This window comes from Cryptomeria japonica, unplaced genomic scaffold (assembly GCF_030272615.1).
Source record: "Cryptomeria japonica unplaced genomic scaffold, Sugi_1.0 HiC_scaffold_50, whole genome shotgun sequence".
NCBI lineage: Eukaryota > Viridiplantae > Streptophyta > Pinopsida > Cupressales > Cupressaceae > Cryptomeria > Cryptomeria japonica.
In genome coordinates this window covers 604,422-617,500 of record NW_026728872.1, presented here as the reverse complement: position 1 = coordinate 617,500, position 13,079 = coordinate 604,422, and the positions used below count along the sequence as shown (strand labels likewise).

Below are 13,079 nucleotides of genomic sequence, written 5' to 3'. Positions count from 1 at the left end.
GTCGGGGTGGGCACCTTGGCTGGGTTTGCCCCGGCTGCGCTCCGAAGCGGGGTTATTGGAGCGCCGCCTCTTTTTTTGTCGGAGCGTTTGGTGGGGTTTCTCGCATTGGCTCTTCCGAGGCCCGGTTGCCACCCTGGCGCGCACGAAGTCGGAAGTAGGGTTAATTGCCCGGGTGCGCACCTTTGCCAGGGTGGGCACCTTACCTGGGCTGCGCACCAGGGCGGGCTCAAGATGGCACGCGCGTTCCGTTTTTTTCACTATCTTTCAAAACGGAAATTTTAAAATCTCCTTTTTTTTTTGCCTTTTCTGGAAATTAGTGAAGGCAGCGCATCAAAGGTGCGCACCTCGCTGCCCACCTTGGTGTGCTCTGAGGTGCGCACCCGGGAGCGCTACGAAGTGTGCTCCAAGGTGCGGCGTGCACGTTGTCGGAGCCCGGTTTGCCCCGGGTGCGCACCTCGCCTGCACCTTGGCCGGGGTGGGCACCTTGGCTGGGTTTGCCCAGGGTGCGCTCCGAAGCGGGGTTACTGGAGCGCCCCCTCTTTTTTTGTCAGAGCGTTTGGTGGGGTTTCTCGCATTGGCTCTTCCCAGGCCCGGTTGTTGGGTGCGCTCCCACCCTGGCGCGCGCGAAGTTGGAAGTTGGGTTAATTGCCCGGGCGCGCACCTTCGCCAGGGTGGGCACCTTGGTGCGCACACCTTGGCTGGGCTGCGCACCAGGGCGGGCTCAAGATGGCACCAGCATTCCCTTTTTCTCACTATCTTTCAAAACGGAAATTTTAAAATCTCGTTTTTTTTTTGCCTTTTATGGAAATTAGTGAAGGCATCGCATCAAAGGTGCGCACCTCGCTGCCCACCTTGGTGTGCTCCGAGGTGCCCACCACGGTGCGCAACGCCGGTGCGAACCCGGGAGCGCCCCGATGTGTGCTCCAAGGTGCGGCGTGCACGAAGTCGGACCCCGGTTTGCCCCGGGTGCGCACCTCGCGTGCACCTTGGTGCGCACACCTTGGCTGGGTTGCGCGGCCTGGTGGGCACCATGGTGCGCACCAAGGAGCGCTCCGAAGTGTGCTCCAAGGTGCGGCGTGCACGAAGTCGGAGCCCGGTTTGCCCCGGGTACGCACCTCGCGTGCACCTTCGCCGGGGTGGGCACCTCGGCTGGGTTGCGCGCCCTGGTGCGCACCAAGGAGCGCTCCGAAGTGTGCTCCAAGGTGCGGCGTGCACGAAGTCGGAGCCCGGTTTGCCCCGGGTGCGCACCTTCGCCGCGGTGCGCACCATGGCGTGCACGAAGTCGGAGCCCGGTTTGCCCCGGGTGCGCACCTCGCGTGCACCTTCGGCGGGGTTGCGCGCCCTGGTGGGCACCATGGTGCGCACCAAGGAGCGCTCCGAAGTGTGCTCCAAGGTGCGGCGTGCACGAAGTCGGAGCCCGGTTTGCCCCGGGTGCGCACCTCGCGTGCACCTTCGGCGGGGTTGCGCGCCCTGGTGGGCACCATGGTGCGCACCAAGGAGCGCTCCGAAGTGTGCTCCAAGGTGCGGCGTGCACGAAGTCGGAGCCCGGTTTGCCCCGGGTGCGCACCTCGCGTGCACCTTCGCCGCGGTGGGCACCATGGCGTGCACGAAGTCGGAGCCCGGTTTGCCCCGGGTGCGCACCTCGCGTGCACCTTCGCCGGGGTGGGCACCTCGGCTGGGTTGCGCGCCCTGGTGCGCACCAAGGAGCGCTCCGAAGTGTGCTCCAAGGTGCGGCGTGCACGAAGTCGGAGCCCGGTTTGCCCCGGGTGCGCACCTCGCGTGCACCTTCGCCAGGGTGGGCACCTCGGTGCGCACACCTTCTCAATGTTTTCTTGCCTTTTCTGGAAATTGGTGAAGGCAGCGCATCAAAGGTGCGCACCTCGGTGTGCTCCGAGGTGCGAACCCGAGAGCGCTCCGAGGTGCCCACGAAGTCGAAAGTCGGGTTAATTGCATTGTTTTCCCCGGGTGCGCTCCGAGGTGCGCAACATCGGCGCGCACCAAGGAGGGCTCCGAAGTGTGCTCCAAGGTGCGCACGATGGCGTGCACCTCTGGTGCGCACGATTCGGAGCTCGGTTTGACCGGGGTGCGCACACCTTGGCTGGGTTGCGCACCTTTTGTGCGCTCCAAGGTGCGCACGAAGTCGGAGCTCGGTTTGCCCCGGGTGCGCACCTTCGCCAGGGTGCGCACCTTGATGCGCACGCCTTGGCTGGGCTGCGCACCTTGGTGGGCGCCATGGTGCGCACCTTTCGTGCGCTCCAAGGTGCGCACGAAGTCGGAGCTCGGTTTGCCCCGGGTGCGCACCTTGGTGGGCGCCATGGTGCACTCCGAGGTGCCCAAGATTGGTGCGCACCAAGGAGCGCTCCGAAGTGCGCTCCAAGGTGCGCGCGAAGTCGAAAGTTGGGTTAATTGTCCGGTTTGCCTCGGGTGCGCACCTTGCGTGCACCTTCGCCAGGGTGGGCGCCTTGGTGCGCACACCTTGGCTGGGCTGCGCACACCTTGGCACCCGCGTTTCCTTCATTTTAAATTTTTTTTTTTTACAATCTCTCAAGTGGGAAATTCTATAATCTCAACTTTTTTTGCCTTTTCAGGAAACTTTTGAATGGAGCGCATCATTGGTGCGCTCCGAAGTGTGCTCCAAAGCTCTCTCCAGCTGCGTGCACCTGCCCCGGCCGCGCACCCGGCCCCGCCCAGCTTCGCTCACCTGTCCCGGGCGTCTGGTGCGGAACCTTAGAGTAAGAAACATCACCGTGCACCTTGGCCAACGTGCGCGACTCGACCGAGCGCGCACTGGCCGAGGTGCACACCGATTTCACCTGGGTGCGCGCGCAGCACCTCGGGCGCACCGGGGTGCGCGCACAACGCCCGGGTTGCACCGTGGCCTGTGTGCTCGGGGCGCCTCGGGTGCGCGCTCGGTGTCGCCCCCCGCGCGCGCGGTAGTGCGGGCAGCGCACCCCGGCCCGGCCCGGCCCCGACGAGAACGCAAACGGGCAAAAGGTTTATTCAAATAGCATTGCGACGCCCGGCGAAAAACTAAAAAAGGGTGCAACACCGGGACTTCCCGGGAGGTCACCCATCCCAGTACTACTCCGGCCCAAGCGCGCTTAACTGCGGAGTTCTGATGGGATCCGGTGCACTAACGCTGGTATGATCGCACCCGTTATGAGCTTGTCGCAGTGTGTACTTAGCAAACCGCGACCCACGTGCGAATCCACCCCGGCCACCCACCCCCGTCGAGGTGCACACCCTCCCTCGCGAAGTGCGCCCCGTTCGCCAAGTGTGAGCCCTGCCCGGGTGCGCGCACCTTGCTAGGGCGTCGGGTGTGCACCCGGCCCGGCCTACGTGCGTGCACCTGGAGGGGGCGTCGTGTGCGTGCAGTGTCCCGTCTGCAACGCGGTGCCCACACACCACCTCGGGCGCAACGACCTGCGCTCACATGTGGGCCGAGTGCACCTTGGTGCATGTTCGGGGCGCCTCGGGTGCACGCTCGATCTTGCCCCGGTGCACCAAGGCGCTCGGTTTGCCCCGGGTGCGCACTTGGTGCAAGGTGGGCACCCAAAATAGGGATCAAGCACCAAAACACAAGTTTCGGGATGCAAAATGGGACCCAAGGACCACAAATGCGTTCCAAGACCCATGATGGGTCCACGAGAACAAAAATGTGTTCCGAGACTTAATAAACAAATATTGGGTTTTAGGAGAAGAAACATGCTCTGATGCCCAAAACGAGAATCGACCCCGAAAAGGCCACAGGCCAAAAGTGGGATGCGAGACAAAAAAAAATGGGACCCGAGGACCAAAATTGGGTTCCCAGGTCGAAGACAGGGCAACCGGACAAGAAACGACCTCTAAGGCTCGAAATGAGTCCCGACGACTAAAACTTGACAAGAAGCACCCATCAGGCACCCAACTCGACACCCATGGGATGCCGACCCACCCGGGCTTCCACCTAGCACACCTTGGCACCCACCCACCCTCGCACCCAACCTCGCACCCAACTTAGCACCTTTGAACCCACATTGGCACTCACCCTGACCCTGGCACCTTGGAACCCACATTGGCACTCACCTTGACCCTGGCACCCACCTTTGCACTCACCTTGGGACCCACCCTGGCTCCCACCTCGGCACCCACCCAGACACCCACCTTGGTTCCTTGGCACCCACCTTGGATCCTTGGCACCCACCCCGACACCCACCTTGGCACGCAACTTGGCTACTTGCCACCCACCTTGGCTCCTTGACGCCCACCCCGACAACCACCCCGTGACCTACCCTGGCTAGGGTTGGTGCACACCCACCCTGGTGCCCACCTTGGCACCCACCCTATGACCCACCTTGGCACGCACCTTAGTACCCACCCCGTTACCCACCCTAGGACCCACCCCGTGACCCACCTTGGCCAGGGTGGGTGCACCCACCCTGGTGCCCACCTTGGCACCCACCCATCCTAGCACCCAGCCTGTGACCGGGCTTGGAACCCAACCTTGCACCCGCACCCGTCTTGGCCAGTGTGGGTGCGCACCCATCCTGGCACCCACGTTGTGACACACCCTTTAACCCACGCACCCTAGCACCCACGTTGGCACCCACCTTGGAACCCAACCTAGCAACTTGGCACCCACCCCGTGACCCACCTTGGCATCCACCATAGCAGTCGCCGACTTGGCACCCACCTCGGCACCCACCTTGACACTTGTGGACCCACCTTGCCACTCACCCTAGCATCGACCCATCCTAGCACCCACCCTGGCACCTTTGCACCCTAGCACTCACCCATCCTAGCACCTAACCTGTGACCCACCTTGACACTCACCCTCGCACCCACCTTGGAACCCAACCTAGCACCCACCCACCCTGACACCAACCCTAGCACCTACCCACCCTTGCACCCACCCTGTGACCCATCTTGGCACCCACCCATCCTACCACTCAACCTATCACCCACCTTCTCACCCACCTTGGCATCCACCTTAGCACCCACCCACACTGGCACCTTGGCACCCACCTCGGGCAAGGTGGGTGCACACCCACCCTGGCACCCAATTTAGAACCCACCGAGCATGTTACCCACCTTGGCACCCACATTGCAGCCCACCCTAGTACCCACCCTATGACCCACATTGGCATCCACACCCTAGCACCCAGGCACCTCGACACCCGCCTTGACACCCACCCTAGCACTGAACCTGTGACCCACCTTGGAACTCACCCTAGAACCCACCCACCCTGTGAACCACCTTGGCATCCACCTTAGCACCCACCCACCTTGGCACCCACTCTAGCACTCACCCATCCTAACACCCAACTTGTTACCCACCTTGGCACCCGCCCTCGCGTCCACCTTGAAACCCACCCTAGCACCCACCCACGCAGGAGCCCACCTTGGCACCCAACCTAACACCCACGCATCCTGGCACCCAACTTGTGACCCACCTTGGAACCCACCCTAGTACCCACCTTTGAACCCACTATATCACCAACCCACCTTGGCACCCACCCTATGACCCTCTTTGGAATCCACCCTAGCACGCACCCACCCTGGCACCCACCATGGAGCGCACCCTAGCACCCACCCACCTCGGCACGCACCTCAACACCCACCTTGGTGTGCGCACTGCGCCAACCTCTCAAAGACCCTATGTGGTGCGCTCCAAAGTGTACACCTTTGGTGCGCTCCAAGGTGCGCACCTTTGGTGCACACCGAGGTGCACACCAAAGTGTGCACCGAGGTGAGCACCAAAGTGCACTCCAGGGTGCACACCAAGGCGTGCACCTTTGGTGCGGTCAATGCAAACGAATTCGGAAGTTGGGGTCGATGTCCTAATCGCTGCTGCAGACTACACGTATGAGAATCGGACAAATAGCTTTATATAGGGGAGGTGTTGCGTTTGATGGGTCGACTCCCCTGGTTGTGTGCACTGCACCAACTTCAAAGACCCTGTCTTGTTTAAGAAGTCAAAAGTTGGGGTGGATGTCCTAATCATTGCTGCAGTCTACGCATGTATGAGAATCAGACAAATAGCTTATATAGGGGAGGTGTTGCATTCGGTGGGTTGACTCCCCTGGTTGTGCGCACTGCGCCAACCTCAAAGACCCCGCATAGCAGAAGAAGTCGGAAGTCGGATTTTGGTGAGCACCAAGGCGTGCACCTTTGGTGCGGTCAACGCAGACGAATTCAGAAGTTGGGGTGGATGTCCTAATCGTTGTTGCAGGCTACACATGTATGAGAATCAGACAAATAGCTTATATAGGGGAGGTGTTGGGTTTGATGGGTCAACTCCCTTGGTTGTGCGCATTACGCCAACCTCAAAGACCTTGTTTTCGTTAAGAAGTCAAAAGTTGGGGTCAATGTCCTAATGGCTCCTGCAGGCTACACATGTATGAGAATCGGACAAATAGCTTATATAGGGGAGGTGTTGGGTTTGATGGGTCGACTCCCCTGGTTGTGCGCATTACGTCAACCTCAAAGACCTTGTTTTCGTTAAGAAGTCAAAAGTTGGGGTCGATGTCCTAATTGCTCCTGTAGACTACACATGTATGAGAATCAGACAAATAGCTTATATAGGGGAGGTGTTGGGTTTGATGGGTTGACTCCCCTAGTTGTTCGCATTACACCAACCTCAAAGACCTTGTTTTCGTTTAGAAGCCGAAAGTTGGGGTCGATGTCCTAATTGCTCCTGCAGGCTACGCATGTATGAGAATCAGACAAATAGCTTATATAGGGGAGGTGTTGGGTTTGATGGGTCGACTCCCCTGGTTGTGCGCATTGCGCCAACCTCAAAGACCCTGCATTGCGGATGAAGTCGAAAGTCAGAGTTTGGTGTGCTACAAGGTGTGGTCGAAGGTGCTCACCTAGGTGTGCACCTTTGGAGCACAGGAAAAGTGCCCTCCAAAAGTGCGCACCTTTGGAGTGCACAAAAGTGCCCTCCAAAAGTGCGCACCTTTGGAGCGCAGAAAAGTGCCCTCCAAAAAGTGCCCTCCAAAAGTGCGCACCTTTGGAGCGCAGAAAAGTGCCCTCCAAAAGTGCGCACCTTTGGAGCGCAGAAAAGTGCCCTCCAAAAAGTGCCCTCCAAAAGTGCGCACCTTTGGAGCGCAGAAAAGTGCCCTCCAAAAGTGCGCACCTTTGGAGCGCAGAAAAGTGCCCTCCAAAAAGTGCCCTCCAAAAGTGCGCACCTTTGGAGCGCAGAAAAGTGCCCTCCAAAAAGTGCCCTCCAAAAGTGCGCACCTTTGGAGCGCAGAAAAGTGCCCTCCAAAAAGTGCCCTCCAAAAGTGCGCACCTTTGGAGCGCAGAAAAGTGCCCTCCAAAAAGTGCCCTCCAAAAGTGCGCACCTTTGGAGCGCAGAAAAGTGCCCTCCAAAAAGTGCCCTCCAAAAGTGCGCACCTTTGGAGCGCAGAAAAGTGCCCTCCAAAAGTGCGCACCTTTGGAGCGCACAAAAGTGCCCTCCAAAAGTGCGCACTTTTGGTGCGCACCAAGGCGCTGGTTCGGTCGTTGCAGGCGAGTTCGGAAGTTGGGGTCGATGTCCTGAGCGGAGGTGCAAACTACACAGGTGTCGGAATCGGACAAATAGCTTATATAGGGGAGGTGTATGCTTCGATGGGTCGACTCCCCAGGTTGAGCGCACCGCGCCAACCTCAAAGACCCTACGGTATGGATGAAGTCGGAAGTTGGGTCCGATGACCAATTCGATTAGTAGGTATGCTCATGAGGTCGGAATTTGGGTCCGATGACCTGCCATGTGCAGGAAGGCGAATGTTGACACTGTGCGTTGCAAGGTGCACACCAAGGCGCTGGTGCGGTCTTTTTAGTCGAGTTCGGAAGTTGGGGTCGATGTCCTGATCGGAGGTGCAAGCTACACAGGTGTGGGAATCGGACAAATAGCTTATATAGGGGAGGTGTATGCTTCGTTGGGTCGACTCCCCGGGTTGAGCGCACCGCGCCAACCTCAAAGACCCTACGGTATGGATGAAGTCGGAAGTTGGGTCCGATGACCGATTCGATATGTAGGCATACTCGCGAGGTCGGAATTTGGGTCCGATGACCTGCCACGTGCAGGAAGGCGAATGTTGGCACTGTGCGTTGCAAGGTGCGCACCAAGGCGCTGGTTCGGTCGTTGGAGGCGAGTTCGGAAGTTGGGGTCAATGTCTTGATCGGAGGTGCAAACTACACAGGTGTGGGAATCGGACAAATAGCTTATATAGGGGAGGTGTATGCTTCGTTGGGTCGACTCCCCGGGTTGAGCGCACCGCGCCAACCTCAAAGACCCTACGGTATGGATGAAGTCGGAAGTTGGGTCCGATGACCGATTCGATATGTAGGCATACTCGCGAGGTCGGAATTTGGGTCCGATGACCTGCCATGTGCAGGAAGGCGAATGTTGGGACTGTGCGTCGCAAGGTGCGCACCAAGGCGCTGGTGCCGTCGTTGCAGTCGAGTTCGGAAGTTGGGGTCGATGTCCTGGTCAGAGGTGCAAACTACACAGGTGTGGGAATCGGACAAATAGCTTATATAGGGGAGGTGTATGCTTCGATGGGTCGACTCCCTGGGTTGAGCGCACCGCGCCAACCTCAAAGACCCTACAGTATGGATGAAGTCGGAAGTTGGGTCCGATGACCGATTCGATACGTAGGCATATTGGCGAGGTCTGAATTTGTGTCCGATGACCTGCCATGCGCAGGAAGGCGGAATTTGGGTCCGATGACCGAGTTGATGGCGTGCCATGCGCAGAAAGGCGGAATTTGGGTCCGATGACCGAGTTGATGTTGATGGCCCGCCATGCACAGGAAGGCGGAATTTGGGTCCGATGACCGATTTGAAGGCGTGCCATACGCAAAAAGGCGGAGTTTGGGTCCGATGACCGAGTTGATATTGATGGCCCGCCATGCGCAGGAAGGCGGAATTTGGGTCCGATGACCTGACATACGCATGGAGTCCGACTCGGGGGCCGATGTTCGATTCGATGACTTGCATTGTGGGTAAAGTCGGAAGTTGTGGTCTTTGACCCGATTCGATGACCAGACTTCGGCTGCTTGAGAATCGGACAAATAACTTATATAGGGGATGTCACGGGCTTTGGGAGTTAAGCCTGTGCGGCACCGACAAGTCCCGACCCGACTCGGATCCGTTCAAGGTCAGAGACCTTCGGCCTACGCCTCGTCCCTTCCAATATTGCGCTAAAGCGGAATGCACAATGAAAATGCAGATCGACTTGCTCCCAGAATGCATAAAAGGATACGATGCAATGCGGAATAAAATAGACAACACAACATTCAAAGGTGGGGCGAGGTGCCCATATCCTTTATTATTATCCTCAAAGATTACAATGCTGGATAGAACTCGGTATTGAGAAATACCGGTCGCCCCCAAATGGATTGCCCAGCCAGCCAATCTGACTCGGACAAGTTACAAAGAGTCCCTTCGACTCAGACTGGGATCGGCTCGCTCGAGAGGAGAACCAGTTAGCTCCTCGAGGTGCCAGATCGCCAAGTCACAAGACCCCAATGCTCGCCTGAGCAATAAAGTCCCTCGCTGCAATACTCGCACTCAGACTTGCGACGCCGAAGACTCGCATCTGTCTGCTCGTCTGCTCGCTGCCGAATGCTTGATCGCTGATGATCCTGATTCTGAATCTGCCTCTGCTTGCCAAGAATGAGCATCCCGCTCATCTTATATACTGGAGGGTCGGACCCAAATAAAAGAGCCGTTGGGCGGATAGGGCCGGCCCAAAAGGAGTCCCGCCAATGGAAAATTAGCGCCCATATAGGTCCGGACTCATATGAGTTAAGTCCGCGCTAAGAAGAACATCGGCCAAGTCCCATGTCGGCCCCCGCCAAGGAAAACATATCGGCCCCGCCGATGAAATGAATTAAGTCGGCTGTGTGAAACACCAACTCCATGTCGGCTATGCAAAAGAAAGAGTTCCGATGCAAAATGGAACCCCACTAAGGCTGGACCCGATCCAAAAACTGTGCAAGTATTCTGCCCAATGCAGACCCGTTACATCCTCCCCCACTAAACTAGTGGCGGCGCCCTCGACGCCAGCACCCCTGCACAAAGCACTGGGAGGCATTGACCCAGAAATCTACTCCTGTCTGGGCGGGTTCCTCCTGGAGAGGAACTCCATGATTATCTCCTCGTCTCGCCATAACGACTCACTGCGTTCCCAGGAAGCGGAGTCGCGTCCCTGTCCTTCGAACATCACCAAGAACTCACGGATGCCGTTCTTGCCTCCTCCTCGTGTTCGCATTGCAAGGACCTGGCTGACTCTGCGGTCCGGATTGTCCAACACATTCGCCGGGCCTCTGTTCGGAATATTTCTTATCAGATCTTCGTCATCTGGACCAAAGACTTCGCCGGGTAGACGAAGCAATCTGTCCCAAAGTGGTTCATACGGCCTTGTCTCATGTTCCTCCCAGGTCCAGTGATCCACGGCCTCAGAACAACTCGCCATGATTTCCAAGGATTTCCGAGTACTCTCTTCGTCGGATAGATTGGTGCTACCTCCGATCGACATCAAGTCGCCATAACGGATTATTCCCTGTCGATCCCAAGTGGTGAAGATATCATCTTCACAAAGAGCCTCATTGAACCCGATGAAGTCTGGAAAGGTATCAATGTGTAACTGAACAGGTCCCCCTTCTTGTCTCCTGAAAGTGAGGGATGCTGAAGTGAAACTTCCTGCCTGTGCCTGTTCAGGAGAAGTGACATCGCCCTGCGATCCACCTCCTCTAGCCATGACATCCCGGGTAGGTCGGGATTCTTCTTCATCATTCGCATGCTGGTTTATCAAACGTAAGGTGCCCAATCTCATCTTGGTGCTCACCTCGGGAATGTCTTGATTCATGACTTCCCTAGCTGCGACGATCTTAACATCGTCCAAGCAGGCCAACCCCTGCGGCTCTGCTCCTACCGGCTTGCAAACAAACTTGTGTGCCAACAATTCCGCCAACTGATCCAGTTTGGCGCTGAAAGGATCTGCCTTGGCTTCTGGCTGTTCCATCCAGACCCAACGTTGCAAAGCTTCCGAACAACTTGCCACGAGCTCGGATGCACGGGGGTAGTCTTCCGATCGAAATTCTCCTCCAGAACCGAGAACTAGCAAATCTCTCAAGGAGATGACTCCGCTGTTCTCCCATCTATCCAAGATGTCTACCTCCGAGTAGATGTCTGGCAACTCGGCGGACCCTGTCAAGATCTCGAAATCCACATAAAGTCGGGCTGAGCCTCCTCTCAGTCGTCGGAACAAAAGACTGGTGGTTCGAGTGTTGGTAAGGAAGTCGTTCCCCAACGGTTCCTTTGGCTGCTTTGTTTTGTCCCGCCTAATCCTTTCGAACTCATACAGGCCAAGCAAGACATCCTTCGATGTCGTCTCGCCCCGGTTCGGTACAGTAAGAGCTGATCTCTCTATCAAAACTCTTTTCAGCAACTCAAATGTTGTCTGCTGCTTATCGCCCCATTTCCATCCGTGGTCCTTCTTCAACAGATCCGTCAAGGGGCTCGCAATCCGGGAATAGCCCGCTACAAACTTGCGATAGTAGTTAGCTAAACCAAGGAACTGTCTCACCTCATGCACATTGCGAAGCGGCTCCCAGTCTCGGATTGCCTGAAGCTTCTCCGGGTCTGGTCGGATCTGGCCATGACCAAGAATATGGCCCAGAAACGGCACTTCCTCCTGCGCAAAAGCACACTTTTCCTTCTTTGCGAACAGCTGATGTTCTCTCAACAAAGCAAACACCTCCTGAAGGTGCCGCTTGTGTTCCTCCATGTCTCGACTGTATACCAAAATGTCATCCAGATACACAACAACGCACTTGTCCAATAATGAGCGAAACACATCGTTCATCAAGGTGCTGAAGGTTGCAGGAGCGTTAGTGAGACCAAAAGGCATAACCAAGAATTCATAGCTACCATACCTCGTCGTGATCGCGGTCTTCTCCTCATCACCTGGCGCGATCCTGATCTGATAGTAACCCTGCCTCAGGTCCAACTTGGTGAACACTCTTGCATCGACCAGTCGATCAAAGCTATCCGCTATGAGAGGTAACGGATACTTGTTCTTGATGGTGAGCTTGTTCAAAGCTCGATAGTCCACACACATCCGAAGGCTTCCATCCTTCTTGCGCTGGAACAATACTGGAGCAGCATAAGGTGATCTGGAGGGACGCAAGTATCCTGCCTCAGCGAGCTCTGCCAACTGCTTCCTCAACTCTTCCATCTCTGGTGCGGAGAGTCGATAAGGAGCCTTCGCTGGTGGTCTTGCCCCTGACTCCAGTTCGATCCTGTGATCAACGTGCCTCCTCGGTGGTAACACAGCTGGGAGCTGGTCTGGCATAACATCCGCAAACTCGGACAACACATCCTGGATCGCCGAGGTGTTAGAGGGTCCTGACGACTCTCCTTCATCCCAATCTCCAATCAGTGCGGCCAAAAACAACTCCTCCCGCCTTCCCTTGCCAACCTGCTTAGCACTGAGCGCATTCAACAGGAGATCCTGTTCCACGCTCTTCATCATCGGAACCATACTTGGTCTGCTCGGATCCAATATCAGCAAACAGCTCAAGTGTGGCACCACAGCTGCTGATGCCGACCTCAAGAACTCCTGCCCGAGTATGAGATCGAACTCATTCATTCCAATGGCGATCAAATCAAGCACACCCTGCCACGACCCAACTCGGATGACTTCCTTATGGATCTCACCGCTCACCTGCTGCGCGGGTGCGGTCACCGCCTTGAACTGATTTGTAGTGGGCTCGATCTTGAGTCCAAGCTTCTTCGCTCGGCATGCGGAGATGTAGTTGTGGGTGGCACCTGAATCCACCATAGCTAGCACCTTCTTGTTGCCAAAGAAAGTCTCCACAAAACACAACTCGTGCTTATCGGCCACTTCGGTAGAATGTTGCACTGCATTCAGGAGTTGCAAGGTGCTCATTGCGGGCAACTTCTTCTCCTCGAACAACAGCGCGTTGATCCTACTCCGATCTGGACAGCTCCGTGCCCAGTGATCATCTTTGCCACAGATGAAACACCCTGGATCACGATCCTTCTTCTTCTCAGTCTGTGTGTGATCTTTCTTCTTCGGGTTG

At 56.9% G+C, this 13,079-nt stretch overlaps 1 non-coding gene across 1 annotated transcript; it reads right to left on the bottom strand.

Moving 5' to 3' along the window:
* Window positions 1-3,037: 3,037 nt before the first annotated feature.
* On the bottom strand, window positions 3,038-3,156 carry LOC131862665 (5S ribosomal RNA). Its single transcript, XR_009361603.1, has one exon. It is a non-coding gene; the product is annotated as a 5S ribosomal RNA (ribosomal RNA).
* Window positions 3,157-13,079: the final 9,923 nt, after the last annotated feature.